Below are 6000 nucleotides of genomic sequence, written 5' to 3' on the forward strand. Positions count from 1 at the left end.
CTAGGCCCAAACTATTTACTACTCCTATCCATGGCCCCCAAACTATTTACCCGCCTATTTACCTTTTAATCGCGGAGGCGCATGTCAGCTTCATAAGCGAGAGAGTTGACGGCGTCTTCCCTTTGGTGAGGTTGCAATTCATTGAGCAGCTTTGTCACATTGCTGGCTCCAAATATTTTGTGAACATTTGCAAATTTCTGGGGTTGATCTGGTGGGAAGCAAGGAGCAAACACGTATTCTAGCTGGCATTTTCGATGTAGGAATTTACATGTTGCACATGGTGAGTAGGATGATAATGAAGATGAAGAAGATGAAGCCATTAACAAGTATTATAGCTAGTTTGCACAAACACTTCTCTTCTTGAAGATTTATTGTTTGATTCAATGTGGTGCTATAAAATATTGCTTATAGTATCTTCGAGTAAGCTTCCCAGATCTAAATTTTTATGTGTATTTGAATATCCACCATTGTTGGGCTTGGAAGCTCAATTTTATTTTTGAAGATTTCTTATTTGATTCAAAGTGGGTGCTGTTAAATATTGCTTATAGTACCTTCTGGAAGTTCATACTAAAATTTGATAGCGTTTGGAGCTGATTTGAGGTGATTGAGATCGAAATTTTCAGTTGAAAATCGAAGAAGAACACAGCTACAATATACCGCTACAGTATACAATATGTTGTAGGAGTATATAGCTATACGGCAACACTATACTATTATAGTTTACAAAACAGTATATCGCTACAGTATACTAATATACTATATGAGTATATAGTTATACTACAACAGTATACTATTATAGTATACAATATATTGTTATGGTGTACTGTAATAATATACAAGATACTGTAACAATATGCTGTAATAGCATACAATATACTATAATAGTATACTTATTACCCATAAATTCACTTGTCTTTTCCCTTTTAATTTGTTTTNATATATATATATATATATATATATATATATATATATATATAGTATGCTATATGATGTAACGGTATACTATTAAAATTAGATCCTTTTAGAATTTTTTAAATTTTTTTTTTTGACAACTGATATTATTTCATTTTAATAGTTGAATTAAAATTTTGTTAACTCTTTACGTACAATTGTATACCATGTTGGTATAGCTATATACTATACTGGTATCATATGTTAGTTAATATTTTTTTGGTTGTATTAACTATATTTAATTGGTGCACAATTTAATTTTTCTTTAGTAATAATATAAAAAAATAAATAATAAAAAATAGTAAAAACAGTAAATGAAATTAGATTATGAAGAGAAAAAGAATATAAAAAATAGAAAAAATGAAATTAGAAAAGGAAAAAATAAGAAGAAAACGAGAGAAAAAAAAAGGAGAAAAGAAAAAAAAGCAAAAAGAAAAGAAAAAAAGCATAGAAATAAAAAAGAATTGGAGAATAAAGAAAAAATTCCCCACAAAACCTACTATGGGCAGGAAATGTAATTGGTTTATGGGTAGGAAAACAAATGGGTATACAAGGGTAAATAATTTTATTTTTGTGGGTAACTGTGTCAAAACCCCAAATTTATAATCCTACTGCCATCTCCATCAAACCCTCTATGCTATTAGCTCCATCAAGACAGCCCATTTCAACAAATTTCATCATATATGTCGGAGTCTAGCGCTACATCAAAGAGGAGGTGCCATTGTGGAGAGATTGCCAACCACTTCCGATCGACCACACTTCAAAATCCCGGAAGAAGATTCTATAAATGTGCAAAACCTGAAGTAAGTTTGTTAATTGTTTGTAGAAAATTAAATTTTTATTCCTTCTAACCTAATTATTGTTCATTTTCGTTAGAATGAGTCGTGTGGATATTGGGAATGGCAAGACGAACCTTTTTCGGACCGAGCTTTGGTAGAAATCAATAAGTTGCAGTGTAAATTGGATGCTGCTAATGTTACAATCAATATGTTGAAGCAATTACTGGAGTCGTGCAAGATAGAAAGAGACAAGCTGTTGGAAAAAGTTGAAGATTTGGAGGTTGTAAAAAATGTTGAAGTAAACAAAGTAAGGGAAATCGAAGATAAAGTGGTTAAGATGAAGATGTTTATTTGGATTTCAGTTGCACTTATTGTTGGTTTTGTTGCGGCAATGTGGCTGAAGTAAATTGTGTTTGCTGAAGATGGCCTATGGTCCATATTTCACTTGTTAATGTATGTTCCTAAGTACTAGAGTTTTTTTTGCATAATAATTACATCAATTGTTAATGTATGTTTCCTAGTAATAGTGTTTTGATGTTCTATGTTTCCAAGTACTAGTGTTTTGATGTTCTATCTATTGACTTGTCAATTGTTTGAAATTAGTTTGAATTGTTTCATGGCATATGGTGCTTTTTTAAGTACTAGAACTTAGTTTGAAAACATAGATCACCAAAAACATAAACTTTGGTGATGATCATATGGGACTAGTATATGCACCTGGAGCTTTGGATAAGAAACAAATAGTCTCACTTCTGGATTTAATATTATAAATACAAGCTGGACAATAAGTCAACACTATTTTCCAAACACAAATGCTTACAACACAGTACATCACCAAAAACAGCACAAAAAAACTGAAATTACATCACCAAAACACAGTAATTTCAGTAATAATTTTCTGGAACAGCTGCAAAAACAGCACCAAGAAACCGTAATTACATCACCAAAAACATAGTAATTCCAGTAGTTACATCACTAAAACAGCACCAAAAATAGCACCAAATAACTGTAATTACATCACTAAAACATCACCAAAAACAGCACCAAATAACTATAATTACATCACCAAAGAAGACAGTAACTCCAGTAGTTACATCACCAAAACAACACCAAAAAACTAAAATTACAGAATACTAAAAGGGACACAACTGTCTATAAGTTTGCAGTAAATACATCCCACACAACAAAAAAATTATACTTTTTTCTTCATTTTTTCTCCTTGATTTCAGCTTTCCAATTCTTTCTTGCCCTTGTTTTTCCAACTGATTTGCAGTTACAGCAGCCTTCCCCTTCCACTGTAATGTTGGGGCTGAATATGGCAGATCTGTTGGTACACTAACACCACTATGATCACTTGTGAAGTTGATTGACCTTGTTCCAGCTAGTATTTGTACCTGTTGTCTCATCTTAAGCCTTGTAGTTACTTCTGATATAACTCTTGGCCTAAGCACAGCATCTTCTTCATGTCTAACTCTTGACCTAAGCATTCTTTCAGGTGTAGGCATGAACCTAAGTCCACTGTCCTGACTTGGTTGAGTGGCTTGAGGTGCTGAACAGTTGATATCATTTTCAACTTGAGGTTTAGTTTCATGTTCTATCAAACAACTTGACCTCTTCCTTTGTTGCTTTCCTTTTGATTTTTTTGTAGCAGGTGCTGAACTGGTGGTAGCCTGCTCAGTTGTGGCAGCAGGTGCTGAACTGGTGGAATCCTGCTCAGTTGTGGCAGCAGCCTGCTCAACTCTTCCTCTCTTACTTTGCTTCTTTCCCTTGATTAAAATAGTTAAAAAAGACAAGTTAGAAATATTCATGTCTAGTATGTAATACTTTGAAGTTAATGTAAAATATTTACCTGACCACAAGTCCTTGCATTATGAGTTGTTTCTCCACATTTGCTACAAGTCATGATTCTTCCTTTTCTTGACTGTGACCAAACTCCTTGTCTTTTAATTGCCTCATCCTTCTGCCTATCTCTCTTAACCTTAGGTCTACCAGCCAATTTCACAAGCTCTGGAGGCTCCATTGCTTGAGATGGTTCAATCTTCCAAAACTTTTCTCCCCTGACAGGCTGTATTTTGTGCCTATAAGTCAGCAGAAATGCCTCCTTGCTATACCACCAGTTGATTTCAGTCATTGGATCACCAGAGTCATGAAGTATAGCTCTAATAGCATGTGGACATGGGATTCCTGTAAGGTCCCATGACCTGCAAGTGCACTTCTTCACAGCCAAATTAACACAATGCTTGTCAGATCCTTATGTTACTTCATAGCCATTTTGACCACTTGCATTTACTTCACAGGCAGTTTGTGCAATCTGCAGGTACTCATTATATAAGTCCATGCATTTTGGACTGAAATCATATCTCCAGCTCCTAACTTCTTCTTCATGTTCTCTTAACAAGTTCATGGTCTTGATTCTGATGTCCTCTAGCATCTTGATTATAGGCTTATGCCTTGCATCCACAATTCACTTGTTGAATGATTCAGTCAAGTTATTATCAACCGACTGATTCTTGCATACAGTGTCCATATATGCTCTACACCAAGACTGGGGTGGGTACCTCAACAAAGCCTCTGCAGCATCTTTGTTCAAGTCACCTAATTTTCCTAGCTGATCCTTGAAATCTTCTGCATATGTGCACCATTCACACCATCATAAAAGCTTCTTGTTTTTCCCAGTGTTGAACTGTTTGCACCAGTTAGACTCAATATGTCTAACACAGTACCTGTGATGTGCCTGGGGAAGGACTGTTTTGACTGCATCAAGCAGTCCCTGCAGAACAAATAAAGATGTTCAGAATTGATTATCAAGTAAAAAGTAATTAGAATATTGAATAACATATTAGAAATTTCAGAAAACTTCACCTTTTGCATATCTGACATGCAGGTGACTCCTTCCCCTTCCTTGAGGTCCAAAGAAGATTGCAGCAGCTGTAGGAACCAATTTCAAGTATTTTTGTTCTCCTTATCAATAACTACCCATGCCAAAGGGTAAAAATAATTCTGTGAATCCTGTCCAACTGCCACTAACAGTTGGCCTTTGGCTTTGCCCTTCAAAAAGGTACCATCCAAACCAATAAAAGGTCTCAATCCTAGATTGAAACACATCTTCAAAGCATGAAAACACACATACATTCTCAAGAACCTTCTTCTTCCTTCTTCAAGTGCACTCTTTGAAAGTGTAACAACCACATCACTACCAGGGTTACTTTCCCTCAATTCATTGGCATAAGCTTCTAGTTTATTGTACTCATCTGAAAAACTACCATCTAGTGACTCCAATACCATCCTCTTTGCCCTCTTGCACTTCCCATGACTAACAGTTAGCTCAAAGTTTCTCTTCAAATCTAACATCATCTCCCTAACCTTGTACTTAGGATTATCCTGTAACTTCTTCTTGAAATATTATGCAATGGTACTAAAATCAACAGTCTTGTTATCAAATGCAGTGCCACAATCATGTTCAGAAAATAAAGTCTTGATTTTAACCCCACCAAACTTTTCTTTTGATATTAAGCACACAAAGGGACAACCAACAATATCACAAGTATACCTAAGCCTTTCTAGGTCACTCTTCTCCAATTTCAATCTTTTCTTGTTAGCCAGAGAATATAACTTCATACACTTCCTAGTTTCTGGTATGTCCTTAAAGGATATACCTTTGTATAACTCTTTGAAGTCACTAAGTTTTTCATTTATTTCCCCTTTCTTTTGTGCTTTAAGTGCTTCTAATTCTTGAGATTTGTATCCTTCAGAATCAGTACTAGAGTCAGATCCTACATCACTTAAGCTATAATCAGTACCAACATCATCCACAATTTTATTAGATTCTTCTTCATATTGTTCAATATTGGGAATAGAGTAAATAGGGGGCTCACATTCATCTACACCATATAGGTTCACTACATTAAATTCATTGCATAATAACCTTTGTAAATGTCTAATACCATTATCCCCCTCAATCACATAAAATTTACCAGATGGGGCAGCAACTATAAGTTGTTGAACCCCTAAAAATTCTAGCTCATTTGTGAATTCATTGACTATGTCTATGTGTGAAAGTGAGTCGGAGTCATAACCTGTCCAAGTCTTCACCAATTTTCCTGTGTAGACAACTTGAGGCTCAGTAACCCAATCACCATCGTAATTGAATATTAAGTCAACTAGCACCATCTCCAACAACCTATAAAACACAACAGAAAAAATATAAGTCAGTAGTGGGAATGAATAATTAATGCCAAAAAGAAATAATTTTTTATGACAAGAGGTCCCT

The sequence above is a fragment of the Nicotiana attenuata genome, unplaced genomic scaffold (assembly GCF_001879085.1).
Source record: "Nicotiana attenuata strain UT unplaced genomic scaffold, NIATTr2, whole genome shotgun sequence".
Lineage (NCBI taxonomy): Eukaryota > Viridiplantae > Streptophyta > Magnoliopsida > Solanales > Solanaceae > Nicotiana > Nicotiana attenuata.